Source organism: Oncorhynchus keta, chromosome 24 (genome assembly GCF_023373465.1).
Source record: "Oncorhynchus keta strain PuntledgeMale-10-30-2019 chromosome 24, Oket_V2, whole genome shotgun sequence".
In the NCBI taxonomy this organism is placed as follows: Eukaryota; Metazoa; Chordata; class Actinopteri; order Salmoniformes; family Salmonidae; genus Oncorhynchus; species Oncorhynchus keta.
The window spans coordinates 23,887,015-23,900,237 of NC_068444.1; positions in this window are offsets into that span (position 1 = coordinate 23,887,015).

A 13,223-nucleotide genomic window follows, 5' to 3' on the forward strand; every position below is an offset into this window, starting at 1 on the left:
ATTTTTAAAAATCATATGACTCGAGTGCAAGCCTCCCTACACTGGCAAGGGCTGATTTCAAGGTTTTACTGCTAACCTACAAAGCATTACATGGGCTTGCTCCTACCTATCTTTCTGATTTGGTCCTGCCGTACATACCTACACGTACGCCACGGTCACAAGACGCAGGCATCCTAATTGTCCCTAGAATTTCTAAGCAAACAGCTGGAGGCAGGGCTTTCTCCTATAGAGCTCCATTTTTATGGAATGGCCTGCCTACCCATGTGAGAGACGCAGACTCGGTGTAAACCTTTAAGTCTTTACTGAAGACTCATCTCTGGCCCAGGAGTGTGAAGGTGAACAGAAACGCTCTGGAGCAACGAACTACCCTCGCTGTCTCTGCCTGGCCGGTTCCCCTCTCTCCACTGGGGTTCTCTGCCTCTAACCCTATTACAGTGGCTGAGTCACTGGCTTACTGATGCTCTTCCATGCCGTCCCTAGGAGCCGTGAGTCACTTGAGTGGGTTGAGTCACTGACGTGATCTTCCTGTCTGGGTTGGCGCCCCCCTTGGGTTGTGCCGTGGCGGAGATCTTTGTGGGCTATACTCGGCCTTGTCTCAAGATGTTAAGTTGGTGGTTGAATATATCCCTCTAGTGGTGTGGGGGCTGTGCTTTGGAAAAGTGGGTGGGGTTATATCCTTCCTGTTTGGCCCTGTCCGGGGGTATCATCGGACGGGGCCACAGTGTCTCCTGACCCCTCCTGTATTTATGCTGCAGTAGTTTATGTGTCGGGGGGCTAGGGTCAGTCTGTTATATCTGGAGTACTTCTTCTGTCTTATCCGGTGTCCTGTGTGAATTTAAGTATGCTCTCTCTAATTCTCTCTTTCTTTCTTTCTCTCTCTTGGAGGACCTTAGCCCTAAGACCATGCCTCAGGACTACCTTGCATGATGACTCCTTGCTGTCCCCAGTCCACCTGGCCATGCTGCTGTTCCAGTTTCAACTGTTCTGCCTGCGGCTATGGAACCCTGACCTGTTCACCGGACGTGCTACCTGTCCCAGACCTGCTGTTTTCAACTCTCTAGAGACAGCAGGAGTGGTAGAGATACTCTTAATGATCGGCTATGAAAAGCCAACTGACATTTACTCCTGAGGTGCTGACTTGTTGCACCCTTGCCAACTACTGTGGTTATTATTATTTGACCATGCTGGTCATTTATGAACATTTGAACATCTTGGCCATGTTCTGTTATAATCTCCACCGGCACAGCTAGAAGAGGACTGGCCACCCCTCATAGCCTGGTTCCTCTCTATGTTTCTTCCTAGGTTTTGGCCTTTCTAGGGAGTTTTTTCTAGCCACCGTGCTTCTACACTTGCATTGCTTGCTATTTGTGGTTTTAGGCTGGGTTTCTGTACAGCACTTTGAGATATCAGCTGATGTACGAAGGGCTATATAAATACATTTGATTTGATTTAGTTTTACTTGCATTTAAGAGCAGTTGGAGGCCACGGAAGGAGAGTTGTATGGCATTGAAGCTCATCTGGAGGTTAGTTAACACAATGTCCAAAGAAGGGCCAGAGGTATACAGAATGGTGTCGTTTGGGTAGAGGTGGATCAAAGAATCACCAGCAGCGAGAGTGACATCATTGATGTACACAGAGAAGAGAGTCGGCCCGAGAATTGAACCCTGTGGCACCCCCAATAGAGACTGCCAGAGGTCCGGACAACAGGCCCTCCGATTTGACATTATGAGCTCTATCGGAGCAGTAGTTGGTGAACCAAGCGAGGCAATCATTTGAGAAACCAAGGCTGTTGAGTCTGCCAATAAGAATGTTGTGATTGACAAAGCCTTAGCCAGGTCGATGAATACGGCTGCACAGTAATGTCTCTTATCGATGGCGGTTATGATATCGTTTAGGACCTTGAACGTGGCTGAGGTGCACCCATGACCAGCTCTGAAACCGGATTGCGTAGCGGAGAAGGTATGGTGAGATTCGAAATGGTCGGTAATCTGTTTGTTAACTTGGCTTTCGAAGACTTTAGAAAGGCAGGGTAGAATAGATATAGGTCTGTATCAGTCTGGGTCTAGAGTGTATCCCCCTTTGAAGAGGGGGATGACCGCAGCAGCTTTCCAATCTATGGGCATCTCAGACGATACGAAAGAGAGGTTGAACAGGCTAGTAATAGGGGTTGCAACAATTTCGGCAGATAATTTTAGAAAGAGAGGGTCCAGATTGTCTAGCCTGACTGATTTGGAGGGGTCCAGATTTTTCAGCTCTTTCAGAACATCAGCTATCTGGATTTGGGTGAAGGAGAAGTGGGGAGCGCAGGTCTGTTGACCGGGGTAGGGGTAGCCAGGTGGGAAGCATGGCCAGCTGTTTAAAAATGCTTATGAAATTCTCAATTATTGTGGATTTATCAGTAGTGACAGTGTTTCCTAGCCTCAGTGCAATGGGCAGCTGGGAGGAGGTGCTCTTATTCTCCATGGACTTTAGTGTCCCAGAACTTTTTTGAGTTTGTACTACAGGATGCAAATTTCTGTTTGAAAAGCTAGCCTTAGCTTTCTTAACTGCCTGTGTATATTTGTTCCTAACTTCCCTAAAAAGTTGCATATCACGGGGGCTTTACACCCCTCTAGCCGATGCGTGGCTTTGCATATGGTGAGTTTAGGCTTGTGTATGGCTGTTCGTCCATGTAAACCCATTTCATGAATCTCCCAACGAACAGTTATTATACTGACGTTGCTTCCAGAGGTAGTTTGGAACTCGGTAGTGAGTGTTGCAACCGAGTACCAGCTTCAGCACTTGGCGGTCCAGTTCTGTGAGCTTGTGTAGCCTACCACTTTGCGGCTGAGCCATGGTTGCTCCTAGACGTTTCCACTTCACAATAACAGCACTTACAGTTAACCGGGACAGCTCTAGCAGGGCAGAAATTTGATCAACTGTCTTGTTGAAATGGTGGCATCCTATGAAGGTGCCACGTTGTAAGTCACTGAGCTCTTCAGTAAGGCCATTCTACTGTCAATGTTTATCTATGGAGATTGCATGGCTGTGTGCTCGGTTTTATACACCTGTCAGGAACTGGTCTGGCTGAAATAGTCAAATCCACAAATCTGAAGGGGTCCACATACTTTTGAATATATAGTGTATGTGGGCGGTGTCATATCCCAGTAATCTGAGGGTGTGGAAGCCAAATGAACTCGGAATGTACATCACTATATATTTTTTGTATTTGGTAGGTATCCGATACACATGTGATTGGTCTCAGATCTGCACAAATACAGAATAGTTTCTGGAAATTTAAAAAAGGTTAAACTTAACCTGTTCTTAACTAACCCTAACCCTAACTGACTTGCCTGGTTAAATAAAGGTAAAAAAAAAAAAAAAAAAAACTCCATCACGCGGCTGCATATTTTGTTGGCCAAAAATGATTTTAACCGTCTCTATGAGCAAGCCACAGCAGAGCTAGTTACCAAGTGGCTAAATATCAAGCTAGACACGATTAGGGGGGTTAAAAAAAACTCTTCTTGTACTTCTGAAAACCTCATTAATTGTCCGGGTATGGAGGTAATTTAACTAACTAGCTACCCATTCCACCCAAAATAAATTCGATATCTAGTTAGCTAACATGAGCTAACATTCTTAGCAAGCTTACTTAGCTACAGTAGGTAGCTAAGAGCGGAAGAGGCTAAGTTAAGCTTACAAAAAGGAGCAAGCTTTTAGGTAAGTAGCCAAACGTTTTTTTTATATCATCTTTGAATTTATTTTACAGATACAATAATATTTTGTAGGATGAAACTTATTTACACTAAAAATGTAGTATGTATGCTAGCTAACTATTAGCAAATACCCTAGCCAGGTAGCTAACAAAATATAACTAACCCAAGATAGACCACAGCTGGTCGTTTCCAATGGGAACAAATTAGTCATAGTGGGCAGAACAAGCAAGGAGTGGGGCAGAGCCAGGTACTAGCTAGCGAGATCCCATTGGCGTGTTCTAGTATGTATAGTATTTGCATATTTCCGTTGGGGAATGCCTACTCTGTGAAGTGCGCAGGTGCAATAGCTAAATCCACCCTTGCACTTCAAAAAAACGCAATTCTTTTCTTTGACAAAGGGTAAAATCAACAAAAACATTTTTAGTCTACTCTGTTCAAAACAAATTCAAGTTTTGGGAACAGAAAACTATTGAGAAAAATGTGCATAATGTCGGCCAAAATCCATCTCGCTCCATCTTCTTCCACTGCCGGCCACTGGGCTTCTTCTCATCATCATATTTGGTAGTGACTGGAAACGCCAAACGAGCGCTTCACACTTATACAGCCAGGAAAATATCTGGCTCATTGTCCTGTCTGTGAGCAAACATCAGCTATATTAGCCAAAAAGATTATACACAGAACAAAAATATAAAACACAACATGTAAAGTGATGGTTCCATGTGTCATGAGCTGAAATAAAATATCCCAGAAATGTTCCATAGGCACAAAAAGCTTATTTCTCTCAAATTTTGGAACAAATTAGTTTACATCCCTGTTAGTGAGCATTTCTCCTTTGCCATGATAATCCATCCACCTGATAGGTGTGGCATATCAAAAAGCTGATTGAACAGCATGGTCATTACACAGGTGCACCTTGTGCTGGGGGCAATAAAAGGCCACTCTAAAATGTGCAGTTTTGTCACACAACACAATGCCACCGGTGTCTCTCATTCTCATGAGGGAGTGTGCAATTGGCATGCTGACTGCAGGAATGTCCACCAGAGCTGTTGCCAAATAATTGAATGTTCATTATAAGCTGCCTCCAATGTCAATTTAGAGAATTTGGCAGTATGTCCAACCGGCATCACAATCTCAGACCATGTGTAACCACGCCAGACCACGACCTCCTCATCCTGCTTCTTCACCTGCAGGATCGTCTGTGGTAGTTTGGGTCTGGAGGTACAGAGCTCCACTTTACTCTTTATATAGTTATCTTGATCTGTTTACATTTCTAACTGCCAGAAGTATATCCTGTCATTGCTCTAGACATTTATATTATTCTTATCCCATTTGTATTTTATTTGTATTTTCCAGTATAGCTAAGCTGTCTGAACAGTGACATGATTAGCCTGAAAGCCTGAGGGAATTTATTTGGAATTTGTGGAATTGTTGGGGATAACATTGAATTGGGAATTTAATTATTGGAATTTACCTAACATTGGTATTGAGAGGTATTTAATTATCTCTGAATTCAAAGACTTACCTGGAATTTGAATTGAATTCATTGGAATTTACAGAGCGAGGGAATTTATTTAAAATTGAATTTATCTCAACCCTGCCACTGTCCTGTGGTTTTATCTGGATCCCCCAGTGGTTGCAAAACAAATAACTTACTCCATCACATTTGAACCTGAAACACTATTGACCAGAGGGCAGTGGTGTAAAGTTCTTAAGTAAAAATACTTTAAAGTACTACTTAAGTAGTTTTGGGGTATCTGTACTTTACTTTACTATTTATATTTTTGACTGTTACTTCACCACGCAACTATACTTTTACTTTTACAATTCAGTACTTTTTCCACCACTGCCAGAGGGGTATACTACAAAGCAAAAGCAATGAGTTAGTTAGCTAACTTTGATAAACAGACAGAACTAACTATTGATTTTCTGATTCATTCAGAAAGATAAACGTAGAGATGTGTTTTTGGTTATTGAGTCAATTAGATCAAGCTTATTTAAAAAAAAAAAAAAACGATGTTATTTCAGAATATTTTGACAAGTCATTGAACCTGCTTTGTAGTATACACCTCAGAAATGTTATTTAGGTGACATTGTTGAATGGACTTGTTTGTGAGCCTTTCTTAGGTCCATGCCTAACTGCCTAATGTACAGTCATTGGTCCATGCTCATCCTTTCTTGTAGTAACAGGTGGAGGCCACAAGTCGGTAGCTGTCAACCACATTTTGAACTCATCAGTCATGTCCATCAACCATGTCCATAGACTGTCACTGCTTTTTAGCAGGTCTTGGGAAAATACATTTCTCTATACCAGGGTTTCTTGAACTGGGCCCTAGGCTTGTGAGAGGTGGGGCGCGAGTAATGAGAATACATCCATAATCACATTATTTATTTTTAATTTGGCCGTTGAAGAACGATTTGGGTCCAGGGAGAACAATCCATTTCTCTTTTGGATCTCGAGGTGAAATAGTTTATGATCCCCTGCTCTCTACCAAAGATTCAAATGAAATGGAATTCTACCTTCAACCAGCTTTATCTCTATTGTCTTCTCCGCTTCTGTGACCTTCATGTTGTGTGTGCAGTCCAGACCTACAGTTGAAGTCAGAAGTTTTACATACACCTTAGCCAAAGCTAAACTCAGTTTTTCACAATTCCTGACATTTAATCCTAGTGAAAAATTCCCTGTCTTAGGTCAGTTAGGATCACCACTTATTTTAAGAATGTGAAATGTCAGAATAATAGTAGAGTATGACTTATTTCAGCATTTATTTCTTTCATCAAATCAAATCAAATGTATTTATATAGCCCTTCGTACATCAGCTGATATCTCAAAGTGCTGTACAGAAACTCAGCCTAAAACCCCAAATAGCAAGCAATGCAGGTGTAGAAGCACGGTGGCTAGGAAAAACTCCCTAGAAAGGCCAAAACCTAGGAAGAAACCTAGAGAGGAACCAGGCTATGAGGGGTGGCCAGTCCTCTTCTGGCTGTGCCGGGTGGAGACTATAACAGAACATGGCCAAGATGTTCAAATGTTCATCAATGACCAGCATGGTCAAATAATAATAATCACAGGCAGAACAGTTGAAACTGGAGCAGCAGCACGGCCTGGTGGACTGGGGACAGCAAGGAGTCATCATGCCAGGTAATCCTGAGGCATGGTCCTAGGGCTCAGGTCCTCCGAGAGAGAGAAAGAAAGAGAGAATTAGAGAGAGCATACTTAAATTCACACAGGACACTGGATAAGACAGGAGAAGTATTCCAGATATAACATATATATATATATAGATATAACATATATAGGCCTGCATCTTGTAACCGTAGCGCGTGTAGGTATGTACGGCAGGACCAAATCAGAGAGATAGGTAGGAGCAAGCCCATGTAATGCTTTGTAGGTTAGCAGTAAAACCTTCAAATCAGCCCTTGCCTTGACAGGAAGCCAGGGTAGGGAGGCTAGCACTGGAGTAGTATGATCAAATTTTCAGGTTTCTAGCAGCTGTATTTAGCACTAACTGAAGTTTATTTAGTGCTTTATCCGGGTAGCCGGAAAGTAGAGCATAGCAGTAGTCTGACCTAGAAGTAACAAAAGCATGGATTAATTTTTCTGCATCATTTTTGGACAGAAAGTTTCTGATTTTTGCAAATTACGTAGATGGAAAAAAGCTGTCCTTGAAACAGTCTTGATATGTTTGTCAAAAGAGAGATCAGGGTCCAGAGTAACCCCGAGGTCCTTCACAGTTTTATTTGAGACGACTGTACAACCATTAAGATTAATTGTCAGATTCAACAGAAGATCTCTTTGTTTCTCGGGACCTAGAACAAACATCTCTGTTTTGTCTGAGTTTAAAAGTAGAACGTTTGCAGCCATCCACTTCCTTATGTCTGAAACACAAGTTTGTAGCGCGGGCAATTTTGGGGCTTCACCATGTTTCATTGAAATGTACAGCTGTGTGTCATCCGCATAGTTGAAAGTTAACATTTATGTTTTCGAATGACATCCCCAAGAGGTAAAATATATAGTGAAAGCAATAGTGGTCCTAAAATGGAACCTTGAGGAACACCGAAATGTACAGTTGATTTGTCAGAGGACAAACCATTCACAGAGACAAACTGATATCTTTCCAACAGATAAGCTCTAAACCAGGCCAGAACTTGTCCGTGTAGACCAATTTGGGTTTCCAATCTCTTCAAAAGAATGTGGTGATCGATGGTATCAAAGCAGCACGAAGGTCTAGGAGCACGAGGACAGATGCAAAGCCTCGGTCTGATGCCATTTAAAGGTAATTTACCACTGTCACAAGTGCAGTCTCAGTGCTATGATGGGGTCTAAAACCAGACTGAAGCATTTCGTATACATTGTTTGTCTTCAGGAAGACAGTGAGTTGCTGCGCAACAGCCTTTTCTAATTTTTTTGAGAGGAATGGAAGATTCGATATAGGCCGATTAGTTTTTTTATATTTTATGGATCAAGGTTTGGCTTTTTCAAGAGAGGCTTTATTACTGCCACTTTTAGTGAGTTTGGTACACATCCGGTGGATAGAGAGCTGTTTATTATGTTCAACATAGGAGGGCCAAGCACAGGAAGCAGCTTTTTCAGTAGTTTAGTTGGAATAGGGTCCAGTATGCAGCTTGAAGGTTTGGAGGCCATGATTATTAAAACTAAATGCATGCTATTCATGCTTAATGTGAGTCTGGAAGGAGAGTTTACTGTCTTAACCAGACACCTAGGTATTTGTACTTGTCCATATATTCTAAGTCAGATCCGTCCAGAGTAGTGCTGCTGGACGGGCGGGCAGGTGCGGGCAGCGATCGGTTGAAGAGCATGCATTTAGTTTTACTTGCATTTAAGAGCAGTTGGAGGCCACGGAAGGAGAGTTGTATGGCATTGAAGCTCATCTGGAAGTTAGTTAACACAGTGTCCAAAGAAGTGCCATAGGTATACAGAATGGTGTCGTCTGCGTAGAGGTGGATCAAAGAATCACCAACAGCAAGAGCGACATCATTGATGTATACAGAGAAGAGAGTCGACCCAAGAAATGAACCCGTTGGCACCCCGATAGAGACTACCAGAGGTCCGGACAGCAGACCATCTGATTTGACACACTGAACTCTATCAGAGAAGTAGTTGGTGAACCAGGTGAGGGAGTCATTTGAGAAACCAAGGCTGTGGAGTCTGCCAATAAGAATGTTGTGATTGACAAGAGTCGAAAGCCTTAGCCAGGTTGATGAATACGGCTGCACAGTAATGGCTCTTATCGATGGCGGTTATGATATCGTTTAGGAACTTGAGCGTGGCTGAGGTGCACCCATGACCAGCTCTGAAACCAGATTGCATAGCAGAGAAGGTACAGTGAGATTCAAAATGGTTGGTCTTCTACTTCCGGCGCCGACTGAGATGGCCGCCTCGCTTCGCGTTCCTAGGAAACTATGCAGTTTTTTGTTTTTTTACGTGTTATTTCTTACATTAGTACCCCAGGTCATCTTAGGTTTCATTACATACAGTCGGGAAGAACTACTGAATATAAGATCAGCGTCAACTCACCATCAGTACGACCAAGAATATGTTTTCCGCGACGCGGATCCTGTGTTCTGCCTTACAAACAGGACAACGGAATGGATCGCTTGCAGCGACCCAAGGAAACGACTACGAAAAAGAGGAAAACGCGGCGGTGTTCTGGTCAGACTCCGAAAAAGGGCACATCGCGCACCACTTCCCAGTATTCTTCTTGCCAATGTCCAGTCTCTCGACAACAAGGTTGATGAAATCCGAGCAAGGGTTGCATTCCAGAGGGACATCAGAGACTGCAACGTTCTCTGCTTTACGGAAACATGGCTTACTGGGAAGACGCTATCCAGGGCGGTGCAGCCAACGGGTTTCTCCACGCATCGCGTGGACAGAAACAAACATCTCTCTGGTAAGAAGAGTGGCGGGGGCGTATGCCTCATGACTAACGGGACATGGTGTGATGAAGGAAACATACAGGAACTCAAATCCTTCTGTTCACCTGATTTAGAATTCCTCACAATCAAATGTAGACCGCATTATCTTCCAAGAGAATTCTCTTCGATTATAATCACAGGCGTATATATCCCCCAAGCAGACACATCGATGGCTCTGAACAAACTTTATTTAACTCTTTGCAAACTGGAAAACATTTATCCGGAGGCTGCATTCATTGTAGCTGGGGATTTTAACAAAGCCAATCTGAAAACAAGACTCCCTAAATTTTATCAGCATATCGATTGCGCAACCAGGGGTGGTAAAACCTTGGATCATTGTTACTCTAACTTCCGCGACGCATATAAGGCCCTGCCCCGCCCCCTTTCGGAAAAGCTGACCACGACTCCATTTTGCTGATCCCTGCCTACAGGCAGAAATTAAAACAAGAGGCTCCCACGCTGAGGTCTGTCCAATGCTGGTCAGACCAAGCTGACTCTACACTCCAAGACTGCTTCCATCACGTGGACTGGGACATGTTTCGTATTGCGTCAGATGGGAATATTGACGAATACGCTGATTCGGTGTGCGAGTTCATTAGAACGTGCGTCGAAGATGTCGTTCCCATAGCAACGATAAAAACATTCCCTAACCAGAAACCGTGGATTGATGGCAGCATTCGCGTGAAACTGAAAGCGCGAACCACTGCTTTTAATCAGGGCAAGGTGTCTGGCAACATGACTGAATACAAACAGTGCAGCTATTCCCTCCGCAAGGCTATTAAACAAGCTAAGCGTCAGTACAGAGACAAAGTAGAATCACAATTCAATGGCTCAGACACAAGAGGCATGTGGCAGGGTCTACAGTCAATCACGGACTACAAGATGAAATCCAGCCCAGTCACGGACCAGGATGTCTTGCTCCCAGGCAGACTAAATAACTTTTTTGCCCGCTTTGAGGACAATACAGTGCCACTGACACGGCCTGCAACGGAAACATGCGGTCTCTCCTTCACTGCAGCCGAGGTGAGTAAGACATTTAAACGTGTTAACCCTCGCAAGGCTGCAGGCCCAGACGGCATCCCCAGCCGCGCCCTCAGAGCATGCGCAGACCAGCTGGCCGGTGTGTTTACGGACATATTCAATCAATCCCTATACCAGTCTGCTGTTCCCACATGCTTCAAGAGGGCCACCATTGTTCCTGTTCCCAAGAAAGCTAAGGTAACTGAGCTAAACGACTACCGCCCCGTAGCACTCACTTCCGTCATCATGAAGTGCTTTGAGAGACTAGTCAAGGACCATATCACCTCCACCCTACCTGACACCCTAGACCCACTCCAATTTGCTTACCGCCCAAATAGGTCCACAGACGATGTAATCTCAACCACACTGCACACTGCCCTAACCCACCTGGACAAGAGGAATACCTATGTGAGAATGCTGTTCATCGACTACAGCTCGGCATTCAACACCATAGTACCCTCCAAGCTCGTCATCAAGCTCGAGACCCTGGGTCTCGACCCCGCCCTGTGCAACTGGGTACTGGACTTCCTGACGGGCCGCCCCCAGGTGGTGAGGGTAGGCAACAACATCTCCTCCCCGCTGATCCTCAACACGGGGCCCCACAAGGGTGCGTTCTGAGCCCTCTCCTGTACTCCCTGTTCACCCACGACTGCGTGGCCACGCACGCCTCCAACTCAATCATCAAGTTTGCGGACGACACAACAGTGGTAGGCTTGATTACCAACAACGACGAGACGGCCTACAGGGAGGAGGTGAGGGCCCTCGGAGTGTGGTGTCAGGAAAATAACCTCACACTCAACGTCAACAAAACTAAGGAGATGATTGTGGACTTCAGGAAACAGCAGAGGGAACACCCCCTATCCACATCGATGGAACAGTAGTGGAGAGGGTAGCTAGTTTTAAGTTCCTCGGCATACACATCACAGACAAACTGAATTGGTCCACTCACACTGACAGCGTCGTGAAGAAGCGCAGCAGCGCCTATTCAACCTCAGGAGGCTGAAGAAATTCGGCTTGTCACCAAAAGCACTCACAAACTTCTACAGATGCACAATCGAGAGCATCCTGGCGGGCTGTATCACCGCCTGGTACGGCAACTGCTCCGCCCTCAACCGTAAGGCTCTCCAGAGGGTAGTGAGGACTGCACAACGCATCACCGGGGGCAAACTACCTGCCCTCCAGGACACCTACACCACCCGTTGTTACAGGAAGGCCATAAAGATCATCAAGGACATCAACCACCCGAACCACTGCCTGTTCACCCCGCTATCATCCAGAAGGCGAGGTCAGTACAGGTGCATCAAAGCTGGGACCGAGAGACTGAAAAACAGCTTCTATCTCAAGGCCATCAGACTGTTAAACAGCCACCACTAACAGTGAGTGGCTGCTGCCAACACACTGTCATTGACACTGACCCAACTCCAGCCATTTTAATAATGGGAATTGATGGGAATTATGTAAATATATCACTAGCCACTTTAAACAATGCTACCTTATATAATGTTACTTACCCTACATTATTCATCTCATATGCATATGTATATACTGTACTCTACATCATCGACTGCATCCTTATGTAACACATGTATCACTAGCCACTTTAACTATGCCACTTTGTTTACTTTGTCTACACACTCATCTCATATGTATATACTGTACTCGATACCATCTACTGTATGCTGCTCTGTACCATCACTCATTCATATATCCTTATGTACATGTTCCTTATCCCCTTACACTGTGTATAAGACAGTAGTTTTGGAATTGTTAGTTAGATTACTTGTTGGTTATCACTGCATTGTCGGAACTAGAAGCACAAGCATTTCGCTACACTCGCATTTAACATCTGCTAACCATGTGTATGTGACAAATAAAATTTGATTTGATTTGATTTGATTTAATCTGTTTGTTAACTTGGCTTTCATAGACCTTAGAAAGGTAGGGTAGAATTGATACAGGTCTGTAGAAGTTTGGGTCGAGAGGTCGATTAGAAAGGCCTGCTCGCAGAAGTTTTTTAGGGAGCGTTTGACAGTGATGAGGGGTGGTCGTTTGACCGCAGACCCATTACGGATGCAGGCAATGAGGCAGTGATCACTAAGATCTTGGTAGAAAACAGAAGAGGTGTATTTGGAGGGCAAGTTGGTTAGGATGATATCTATGAGCGTGCCCGAGTTTATGGATTTGGGCTTGTACCTGGTGGGTTCATTGATAATTTGTATGAGATTGAGGGCATCAAGCTTAGATTGTAGGATGACCGGGGTGTTAAGCATGTCACAGTTTAGGTCACCTAGCAGCACGAGCTCTGAAGATGGATGGGGGGCAATCAGTTCACACATGGTGTCCAGGGCACAGCTGGGGGCAGAGGGTGGTCTATAGCAAGCGGCAACAGTAAGAGACTTGTTTCTGGAGAGATGGATTTTTAAGTAGAAGTTCAAATTGTTTGGGTACAGACCTGGATGGTAGACAGAACTCTGCAGGCTATCTCTGCAGTAGATTTCAACACTGCCCCCTTTGGCAGTTGTATCTTGTCGGAAAATGTTATAGTTAGGGATGGAAATGTCAGGGTTTTTGGTG